Consider the following 12,525-nt stretch of genomic DNA (forward strand, 5'->3'; position numbering starts at 1 on the left):
AGCCTCCTATAGCCACTTTCTACCAGGGACCATAGGGCTCTGATCAGTTAGTGGCCCACTCTGACACCATCAGAAAAGCATCTTCTTGCAGTACTTGAGAACTAACACAGAGACCTGCAACTGGACAATGTCTAGAAAAAGAGAGATTTTGGAGTATTCATCTTCCCTCATGGCAGAGGAGGCAGAGGTCTTAAGAGCCAGAGAGAATGGACCAAGAAAACATCTTCCAGTTATAACAGGACTGATGCACATAAGAATTCTGAGACTGAGGCTCCATGTGCAGAGCCACACAGGTTTAAGTCAGATGGGGTCCCAGTGCTGAGAAAGAGAAGTGGGCACGGACCCACCCCACTTTTAACCAAAGCTATTTGCAATTGACCCATGCTTGGAAAGGAAAAGATGGTTTCTCCAATGGAGTCTCACTGGGTGTATTAATCACTCTTCAATGTACAACCCATGCGCAAGAGTAGCTAACCAACACAAAACAAAAAAGGGTATTTATGTCTCAAATTGCTTTGTCTGGGAATTTTCTTTTCTTTTCTTATCTTTTTTTTCTAGTATATTTTGGTTTCTGTTTTTGTGGTGTGTGTGTGTGCCCACACATCTTCACACTTGCACACATGTGTACATATGTGCATGTTGGTTTATTTGTTTATTTTTGAAGAAACAAAAGAGATGTGGACTTGGGTACATGGAAAGAATCCGGGTAAGGGAAAAAACATTATCAAAATATATTTTATGAAAAACTGTTTCCTTCAGTTAAAAAAAAAAAATCACACAGAGCTAACAGTCTCGGGTTTCATGTTTTGTTGTGTATGAAGTAACCCCAGACTGGCAACTATAGAAAGAACTGTTTCAGGGTAACTTGCCTTGTGGAACCTTTGAAAACAGAGCTCTTTCCCAATCTTGCTTGGACAGCAGGCTGCAGTAGCAGAACAGCTGAAGCAGGGCCACCAGCTCAAGAGAACCTGTATAGAACTTGATCTTCCAATGAAAACCAGCCAGACATCCGTTGGAGGAAATGGCCATGTGCTGATTGATGCTTGGCCACAAGTTAGTCTTTGGAGACTTAAACCCAGAGTTGTATTTGGCTCTGCATTCTTATGGCTCATCTGAGAGATGAGCAGGAACATGCCTCCCATGTGAATGCTCTCATGATGACATGGAATAACTAGCGTTTAAATGATTGATCAAGCTAGATCATCAAATACTGTTCATTAACTGTTAGAGCAATATTTCTTCTCAGCAATTAACAGTATTTATAGTCCTGGTGGTCATATAGTATTCCCTCTCTAGTCCTTCCTTATTCTATAGGCAATATGAGTTTAGAACTAGGGATCCAAGCTCCATGAATACAGAAACTGGTGAATCTCATCCTTTGTTGTACCCCCAGAGAATCCCTTATTGAAGTAGGAATGCATTAGATATTAAGTGAAAGAATATATTGTAGGAGAGAGACAAATAAATATGTAGTATGTGTGGACAAAGGCCAGAATGGTGAAGAGACCTAGAACTACATTGTGTATGGAACATTGCTGGGACCAAAACCACAGTACTACATTTGGAATTCTGGAGCATAGAGAGTTTCTAATAAGTGGGTGCACCAGTCAGGGCTTAATCAGCAATGCAGAACTGTTTCTCAGAACAATAATTTGTCAGATGTCCATCTCCAGTATCTATTCTGTGATTCCTATCAGTGAGTCTGCCTAAACTCCCACCCATGCCTTTTACCCAACCCAGGAGGCTGGGTCCTAAATCCAGTGCTCAAGCCTAGTCTAGCTACCTCTGCCCACAACACAACCAGCTGCCAACCTATAGACTTCTACCAAGATAAACACTATATGCCACTGCACATACAGTTTTCTATGCCAAATCTAACCTCTCCAACAAGCTAGAACTCCCACATTCTTCTCCAAAGTCTGTCCTGGTGAGTGTCCCTGACTCTCCCCATCCATGTAACCCATATGACTTCATTCTACCCAAGCCATTTCTACCCTCTAGGGACAACCCACACATATATTCTCACTCCTGCCTCAAATCTGCTCAATTCATACCAGACTTAAAACTAAGAAGATGCGTCCACATGCCAAGACTTCATGACCAAAGAACAAGCCGAAGCTAGTATCTTCTCCCTGAAACTTACCAGCACTGTAGAAATTTTTGCCAATAAGAATTTTCCAGATGAACCCCAAGACATGGAAACTAAATCTAAGAACAATTATATGATTTATCAAAGAATTTAGAGTTTAAGGAAGATTCAACAAAACAGCTCAAGGAATCAAGGAGAAAGAAAGAGCTTAAGGAGAATAAATGCTTGAACAATTTCCAAGGAAACACATGATAAGGCTGATGAAGACAATACAGAACTTGAGAATAGAATTCAATAGGATATAGAAACATAGAGGAGGATTCAGGCTGCACTAAAGATGAAATTGAAAAACCCATAACTTATCTAGAAAAATTAAAGGAAAGCTTTAAAAGTAGAATGAATCAAGCAAAAGATAGAATATTATGATTCAAAGACAAAGTTGAGCATCTAGAAAAAATTTGAAAGAAATATGAACCAAAAATAATCCCTCACAAGAAGGCACATAGAAGTAATAAGCATGGGACTCTATGAAAAAAACAAACCTTCAAGCTGTGGGCATAGATGAAGGAGAAGAATCCTAACTTGATGGCATAAACCATACCTTCAACAATGTCATAGAAGAAAACTTGCCAAAAGTAAGGAAAGACACATCCATACAAATAATGCACATAGGATACCAAAGAGATAAGACCAGAAGAGAAAGCATCCATGCCTTGTCATAGTGATATACTAAGTATACAGAACAAAGGAGCTGTACTGAATACTGCAGGAAAGTCTAGGTGGGAATCCCCAAACCACAAGTCACATATAAAGGAAAACACAACAGACTAACAGCCAATTCTCAATGGAAACTCTGAGATCCAGAAGAACCAATGCATTCCAAGTCCTGAAATAATATGACAGTCAAGTGAGAAAAAAACACCCAGCAAAAACCCTATAGGTGGAACAATATGAACTAACCAGCACCCCCAGAGCTCCTGTCTCTAGCTGCATATGTAGCAGAAGATGGTTTAGTCAGCCATCACTGGGAAGAGAGGCCCCATGGTCTTCCAAACTTTATATGCCCCAGTACAGGGGAACGCCAGGACCAAGAAGGGGGAGTGGGTGGGTAGGGGAGCAGGGGGGGAGGGTATAGGGGACTTTGGGGATAGCATTTGAAATGTAAATGAAGTAAATACCTAATAAAAATTGAAAAAAAAAATCCAGCAAAACTATTTGCTATGATTGAAGGAAGAAGAACTTTTCATAGTATATACAATCTAAAAATATTTATATCCAACAAAGCAAAGGTAAAGGAATACAGGAAGCAGTATTTTGATCTGAACAGAGGAATGAGCCTATGAGAGAGATTATGGAAGGCGATACAAAATCATAATTATTAACACAAAATACCACCCAGAACAAAAAGCATCACAGAAAAAAGCAACATTATGACCACAATAGGCACACACACTTAAAAAATTTAATATCAATAGCTTTATTATCCAATCAAAATATACAGTATTATGAAAGGGGAACATATAGGAAATGTACATAGGAGTCTGTGAAAAAACAAAACCTTCAAATTATAGTCATAGATGAGGGAGAAGAATCCTAAATCTATGCCATAGACAGAATAGGTCAATAAACAAAATCTACCTTATGCTATCTAAAAGAAGCATATCTTAGTTTAAAAATAAGCATGACCTAGGAGTAAAGCCTGGACAAGAGGACGCCGATCAAATGGAATTTGGAAACAATCAGGTGTCATTAGCCTAATGTATGACAAAATATGCTTGGAACTAAAACCAGTCACAAGATATAAAAAGAGACATGTCATCCTACAAAAGGGAACTGTGAAACAAGGAGACATTACTATCTTAACCATATACGTTCCAAACACTGACCATCCAGTTTGTTTCTTTAAAAAAAAAAAAGTACCAGTGGATTTAAAGACACATATTAACAACAGTCCATAAATAGTAGGTGATTTCACACCCTCATTTCTCCAATGAACAGGTCATTTGAAATAAAAATAATATAAAACAAAAGAATATCAAAATTAATTGACATTATACATTAAATGGACTTATTGTATATGTATAGACTATTACACCAAAACACCAAAGAATACACACTTTACTCAATAGCACACAGAAGTTTTTCTAAAGTACACTATATACTGGGACACAAAACACAACTTTAAATATCCAAAAAAGCCTGAAATCAGCTTGCACAGAAACTAACTCCAAATGTATCAAAGACTTAATTAAATGTAAAATCTGAAACACTGAAACTACTATAAAAGAAACAGGCCGTACTCTATATGTCATAGGTGTAGATATGGACTTCCTGAATAGGCTTCAATAATTGGTAACTGGAATTTCATAAAAGTAAAAAGCATCTGCACAGCTAAATAAGAGTCAATAGAGTGGAGAGGACGGCATCCTTGTCAGCTATACATCTGACAGAAGATTCACACCCAGAATATGTAAGGAGCTCACATAGAATGACCAGAAACAAGAAAGCAAAACAGATGATCAGTGTGGAACAAGAAGTTCTCAAAAGAAGAAAAGAAAAAAGCTAAGAAATATCTCAAATAATATTCATCTTCCTAGGAAATAGGTATATACAATAGAAACAACTTTGAGATTTTTGCCTTCTTCAGTCAGAGTGGTAAAGGTTAAAACACAATAGCCAACAATAAATTCTGGAAGGACTGCAGGGGAAAATCCCATCAACTCACTGTTGGTGGGGTTAAGAACGGATGTGGCCATCAAGGAAATAAATGTGGAAAGTTTTTAAGAAGCTACAATAGGTCTGCATTTGACCCAGCTATTCCACTTGTTGACATCTGTCTGAAGGATTCAATATCCTACTCCACAGATACTTGCTTAGCCATGTTCATTGCTACTCTCTTTACGTACACACACACACACACATACACACACACACACAAATACTATTCAGCTGCAAACAAAAAATAAATTTTGCATTTGCTTTGCTACTTATAGATAAGCATAGCTCCCACACCTATTTAAGGAAACTTCTCTTTGCAACTGACAGGCATCTTGGAAAAATAATAAAATTGGAACCAAAATTGAGGGAATGGCCAACCAATGAATGGCCAAACTTGAAAATCATCCCATGAGGGAGAGAGAGAGAGAGCCCACCCCTGATAATACTAATGATATTCTGTGATACTTGCAGACAGGAGCCTAGCATAGATATCTCTAAAAGGCTTCACCCAGCAGATGAAACAGATGAAGAAACCCACTGCCAAAGAGTAGAGCTTGGGGAATCTTATGGAAGAGGGAGAGGGAGGATTGAAGGAGCCAGAAATGTCAAGAATACCACAAAACGACCACTACAAAATCAACCACTAATCATAGAGCAAGCATGGGATGGACCTAGACCCCCTACACATATATGGCTGATGTGCAGCTTAGTTTTCATGTGGGTCTCCTAACAACTGGAGCAGGGGCTGTCTCTGATTTTGTTGCCTGTCTTTGGAGTCCTTTATCCTAACTAGATCTCCTTGTCTAGCCTCAATAGAAAAAGATGCACCTAGTCTTACTGCAACTTGATATGCCAAGGGGGTTGACATCCATGGGAGGCCTTCCTTTCACTGAGGAGAAAGGGGGGAGGGGAGGGGAGGGGAGAAGGAGGGACTGGGAGAGGATAAGGGAAGGGAAGCTGCGATCAGGATGTAAAGTAAATATTAATTAATTAATGAAAACAAAACAAAACAAAACAAAAAAGGCCACTGTATGTTCTTCTAGCATAAAATGGTAGAGACTATACATCTCCACTCCAAAGGGAAGAATTGGAGGCATAGTGAGGAAGGACTGGACCAAACCCCAGCAGCTACATCAATCCTGTATCTTTATGTCAAGTACTTCAATTTCCAGGACCTCAAGTGGCCTGACCCTTCCAGCATCAGTGCCTGCAACATACATTTCTATCCTGGACTGATTCTAGTTCTTGTATGAGCTTTCCTTGGCTAATGTCCAACAGCTTTGACATCTTCAATATCTTGAGGTCTCTACCCCAGCCCTGGATTCACCTTCACAGCTTCTTAATACGATGGCCTCTGAAAGCTTGCTTCCTGAGACTCCAGTCCTGCTAGATGTTGCCTGGTTTCAGCAGCTGTCTGAAAATAGTGAAGGAAGAATCTATTTCCTATCTCCAAAACCAGTACCATGTTTATGACAATGCCAAATTTGGCCACGAGTTTGAGATGAGGTGCCCACGCCTCTTGGATGACAGTTAGAGCCAATTCAATACATGGGAGATGATGAAAAACGTCACTAGGTAGATGCTTTAGAACCGTGGTTCTCAACCTGTGGGTTGTGTCACCTTTGGTAATCCTATATCACCAAAAATTATTTACATTATAATTCATAGCAGTAGCAAAATTACAGTTGTGAAGTAGCAATGAATTAATTTTATGATTGGGGTTCACCACAACAGAGGAATTATATTAAGGACTTGCCAGCATTAGGAAGGTCGAGAATCGCTACTTTAAATGAACAACCAATCTATTTGTCTCTCTTTTACAAGTTGAAGACTTAGTTGGTGGGTCTTCCTCATGGGATACTGCCTATTGTTTCAGAGCAGAGCAGGGAGTTTCGTCCAAACAGCACTAATCTTCCTAACAATTATAGTCTACTTTTCAGCATAGGATTCAGTATTATCCTTCCTAATGCTTTTAACTCTAATCTGCACATTTTTCATTTCTTTCTGGCCACTTATTGCTCTTATTTTATAGACCTGCATAAGAGTAATCGTATCCCATAGACTAAGTGTAATACTATCTTGAAATTTCCCCTGCATTCAAATTAGTTCATTATTTTAAAATTCAGCTTCATGTAAGTTCTCAGGATACATACAGAATGAAGCCAGATTTTTACCAAAATATCCTATAAATTCCCTATAGACCAGTTGATAATAAAAACCCTGTTCTCCTCTGAAATTTCATATCCTGGCCCACCAATGTCTGCGTTTCTCTCAGTATTTGAAGCTTCTAGAACAGCTTGTTAAGCACCATTTACTGCATTCAAATGCTTTCCCAACCCAAAGTTCTAAAGTCTGCCATATAATAGTTCAAATTCATTCTAGTCACAAGGTCAAATTTAACCTAGCAGTATCCCACTCCTGATATTTATGTCTGCATTAGATACTTTTTTGTTGTTCTGACAAAATACCACAACCAAAAATTAACTTGGGGAAGAGAGGATTTATTCTGGTTTACAGTCTCAGAGAGATAAAACCCCTTGTGGTAGGAAAGGTGTGGTGGCAAGCACAGGAAACTGGCCGGTCATATTTTCATCCACGCATAAGAAGGAGAGAGAGGGAGAAAAGGATGAAGGGAGGAAGAGAGAGGGGGACATGCGTAGAAGTAGGCAAAGCTAAAAGCCCTCAAAGCCCATCTCCAATGACCTACTTTCTCCAGCAAACCCCCACCTCCTAAAGGTTCAATAACCTTCCAAACTGCACTGCTAAATGAGGACCAAGTACTCAAACACACAAGCCTACGGGGGCATGCTCACTCAAATATACCACACATGCTTCTGAAAAAAGTGCTGAAGCTCTTTCTGAATTCTCTCTGCTTCCTTTTCTGCCATCAGCTAACCAGTCTTCTCTTCCAAAGGGGACCCTAGCCATGATACCCAGCCTCACCATAGGCCCATAATCTTAAAGTCAAAGCCCACAGGCTGCAGTTACTAAAAACCACGAGCTAAATAAATACTCTTTTTCTTTAGGTCCCCTTTTTCCTGTGGTATGTATTAAATGATGAAAAGCTAATGCACAAGTACCTTTGTAAGCTACTGCATCCTCGCCTTTCCTACAACACCACTAATATAACTGAATGATAAATTCATAGTATTTTTACAGTGGAGTTTTCTCATTTGCCTGGTGTGATGGCCACCTCTGGCTCCAGCGTCACGTAAGCATGAATCCTTTTAGCCCATTGGCCCCTTACCCTCCTGGATTGGGCCAGGCCATGGAAGAGGAGGATGGGATGATAGAAGAGAAATAGTCTTGGCAGCTGAAAAGTTGTTGTAGTACCTCATCCTCTATCAGAAGGCTCCTTTATCATCCCCCACCTCCTCCTCATCTCCCCACCCCCAAGCATCCTGTCACATCTCATATTAGAGCCATTCTGGAAGCAGTGTTTGCTAGTTTGACATTTCAAAATAGCATCGAGGAGGCTAAAGATAGCTAAGTTACTGGGGAGGTTAAACATCTCGCCTATCAACACTGAATATACCAGGCCCTCTTTATGTTGGTCCAAAGACTACATGGGTATTTTTCTACTAAGTAAAGAGCAGAAGCATAGGATGGAGGGAAGGATTAAGCAAAGAGCCAAGGTAAGAACTTTAGTCTAATTCCAGGGGTGGTAAAGGTGCCATCACTTCAGAGGTCTCACTTAATGGACTTTGTTTCTGGAAATCCTTTCTTACAGGCTAAGTGCATAGTGTTATTATGGAAACTGCATTCCATACAAAGAAACAAAACATAGCCTGGGATAATCCAAGCTGTGGAAGCAATTTGTGCATTAAGAAAAAAAAAATAGGAAAGGAGAATCTTTAACTTCCCCTTCCTTTCTCGCTGTCTCACTTGTTTTTCAGTTCAAATTTCCAGAGCTACATGGATATAACCATGGGTTTAGGCATCTGAGAGCTAGACCTTTGTGCTAGGTTGCAGGAAAGGAACAAACTTCCCCAAAGAAGAAGGATGTCCTAAGACGTCACTATGAACAAACAATAATGCCATTTTAGGCTCGTGACTTTTGGCCAAACACTCTGGTAAGACTTTTATATGCTCCTCTTCATTTGATCTCACAGCAAGATACATAGTCAGATTGTAGTGCTTCATTGGGAGAAGTTAAACTGAGGGTCATAGAAGTTCAACTGTCTGCCTCCGACGTCTGCTTTCTTCCCAGACATCATCCTCTTCTTTTCTACAGATGGACAAGGGATAGTCTTACTTGCACAGCTTGGATTGAATGCATTCCAAGAATCGACTGGCTTCAGAGAGGAAAGATGCCACCGTCAAGGCCACAGAGGGCCATCGTCAAGGCCAAGGAGACTGACCACCTTAAACCTTGACTCAGCAGACTAGCCTGTGTCTGCCGCGCACCCTTCCCCCAGGCCACAGACATCTGATGAAAAGGCTATTCCTGCTTGGTGACCCAGCAGGGTGACTCTCTGGGGAGAGGCTAAATGTCAGAGTTGAAGTGAGTTCCTCTGCCTCACCTCTGAATGTGAGACTTCAGCTGCCCACGCAGTGATGGCCACACTGTTGCAGACAGGGAGGTAGTGAGGGAACTGTTAGGGCAGAATAGTGGCTGCTCTGATAAGATGGAGGTGGGATGGATAAGCTGGTCTACTTCCTATAGCTTTACTTCCGTGTTGTCCATCTTCCAGAAACTTGGCTAAGAGCAGAGGAAGACACACTTATGTTTCCATAATTGGGGTGCTCTGCAGGGAGGCCTTCTGAATTTGGTAGCAGAGTTCTGTGATGTAGAGTTCACTGGGAAGCAATCCCAATGGCAAGATCTCAGATCTCCTGTGATGTACTCAGAGTCTTTAAAGCAGGCAAAGATGCAGCCTGTCCATAGCTTGAGGCCGGTGGAAGAGTAAAAACTTCCAGAGTGCAGACAACGTGAAGAGGACCATGACCACAACAGAAGCTTGGGGAGCTGGCCATGCATCCTGGCTAGGAGACCGAGAGAGACAAGCTAAGATGATGCTTACAGGAGGAGCTAGAGGCATGGAGAACAGAGAACACAGCATAGGGGAAGAGCCAGTGAAGGAGGTAGTGCACCAAGACAGAGCAAGGTTGGGGACAAAGGCACAGACTCTAAAGAGAGTAAAGAGAGAATGGGAGAGCTGGGCTGCTGGTGGAAATGCCACTTCTGATATTCAACTTGCAACCAACCCTCTTGGAAGTACTAGCCTAGCCTCCATGAGAAGTGGATACAGGCCTAGGTATCTGGAGGAGCTCAGTGGAGAGCACTGGTCATGGCATCATAAACCAGACTATTGTGCTGTCCAGGGATGGAGAGGAGACAAGAGTTAGGCCAGAAAAGAGGTTAAGACAAGGATATATACAGTCCCTAATACTGAAAACCATTTTCATTGAAGAATAAACTAATTCACCCCAGTCTTTTGTGGCTGGAAGGCTCCCGTGTAGACATTTAGTTCAATATCTTTTTAAGAGAATGCTAGGGGTTTACTAGGGGTCTGAATTCACTGATACAGGGAGGGAGTCACAGTATGTTAGGCAGCACTAGGTTCTACCTGGGTGAGCTGCTAAGCAGGACCCAATCTTTCTTGGAGTTCCAGAAACTTCTGAATGTGGAAAGTGTGTGTCCAGTCAGCTTAGTCTCTAGTTCCAGGCAATTTGGGGTTGTTTTGTCCCCTGGCATTTGTGATGGAGCAAGCTGCTACCCTTGCCAGGCAAAACTCCAACTAAGGAAGGTTGGAGAGGCACCTTTCAGCCAAGAGACCCTGCTATAAGTACTTGGAAGTACCTGCTCTAGGCCAGCATGCTGCTAAAGCTTGCTGGGGTCACACTGAGGGCAAGGTTCATCACTCACTGACCTTAATAATGGTATATTTACTCTCTCCGTGTGTGTGTGTGTGTGTGTGTGTGTGTAATGTCAGTTTCTCATGTTTGTAGTATCCTCTTACTAATCTCAAGACACAAAGCTATACCTATCCTCATAGTATATGGAATTTTGCAGAGGCCAGGGACCCCAGTGACCTGTGTTCAACTCCTTACCTCTTCCTCACTCTGTGATTATTGGCTGGTCTGCCCTGCTTTTCTTCTCAATGTCCTTCTCTATGAAATAGAAGTGATATAGTTGTTTTGAAAGGTTACTGTAAGCATTAGATGAGGTCGTAGTGCCTAGCCCAGGACTCCAAAAAGGGTTAATTTTTCTGCCTTGCTTCCTGCCCCTTCTGATATTCCAAACAGGGAGCTATCTAACATTGGGAAACCAGAAGTGGTGCCTGGTTCAAAATGGATCTGAAATAAACAATTTTCTTTTCTCTTCTTAAGGCCAGAGCTTCCCAGGCTTCTCTGCACCTTCTAGGGAAACTTTTTGATAATGTCATGAGAGCCATAGAGCTTCTATGAGAGATGTAGATGTGTCTGTCTGTGTGTGTGTGTGGGGGGGTGCCTATGAATATACTCTTACACAATTTCACTTACAATTTTGAGGAGTTCTGTTCACAGATTCCATACAGCTCATCCATGGACCATATGACAAGCTGCTTTCTATGACAAATTGTATTTCTCCAGTTAACTAATTTCCCCTGTTGATTAAGAACTACATGGAGTTGAAGAACAGTTTTCTACAAGTCTGTATCCCATTACTAGAGAATAAAGAGCATCAGTGAATATCAACTGGATTCCTGAGTGGGTATGTATATGAATAGATGGACAAAGATAAGGGATGGGTAATCGTGTAGTAGGGTGAATGCCAGGTAGATAAAAAGGTGAATGAATGTGTAAGTGATTTGTATGGGCAGATGGATAGGTTAATGGATAAGTAAATGGATATAATGATGAAGGGCTTGCCAAAGCAACAAGTTAGGCAAGCAGTGAGATGATGCATACAAGGTTATAGAACTGAAATTCTGAAGGAGCTTAAGCCTTGGTGGAAGACCTGGGACTTAATTCAGTAGAAATTTGGGGATCTGGAGATATCAAAGCAGAGAGACTGGTGGAGGAAACATTACAGTAGACTGGGTTTAGAGAATGCCATCTGTAAAGTGGGGCAGCAAGAATATGAGTCAGAAAGATCTCTAAGAAACAGGAATCCAGCAAGAGGTGGGGAAACTCCCGGTGAAGAACGCCCTGGTTACTCATGGGAAATCGGAAGCTACTAATCCGATTTCTAAGGAAAAATGCGGAGCAACCAATCTGGAAGAGAAGTGGATCCTGGGGGCAAGGAAGAACCTAAGGAGCACAGGGACCCATGGTGGGTGTGATTGACTGAGTCACTCACTCAATTGGGACTCTTCTGTGTGTCAAGCTGTTTTAGGGATGAAACATAAAATTTGCCCTTTACCCTAAGCTGAGGAAGACGGAAAAAAATAATAAACAGTGAAAAAATATAGAGTGCTTCATATAGCAGGTATTATTCAAAATATTTAATGTGTCTTGAACAACAGTCATAGGAAAAAATGATCTGTTTTCATTACTATTTAAATGGATGAAGAAACTAAAAACAGAGAGGGCACGGCAGCATCAAGGCCAAAATCTGAACCCAGAGACACCAAGGAGGTCCAAGAGCTTAGAAGTGAATCTGGCCAAACTGCTTTGCAAGGCTAGGATCCTGGAGATGAGCTGAATTTTAATATAAAGAGTTACGGAAGGCCAGTGAGGTAGCCGAGAATCTAAGGGTGTTTGCCACCAAGCTTGACAATCTGAGTTTGATC

The sequence above is a fragment of the Mus pahari genome, chromosome 6, assembly GCF_900095145.1.
Source record: "Mus pahari chromosome 6, PAHARI_EIJ_v1.1, whole genome shotgun sequence".
NCBI lineage: Eukaryota > Metazoa > Chordata > Mammalia > Rodentia > Muridae > Mus > Mus pahari.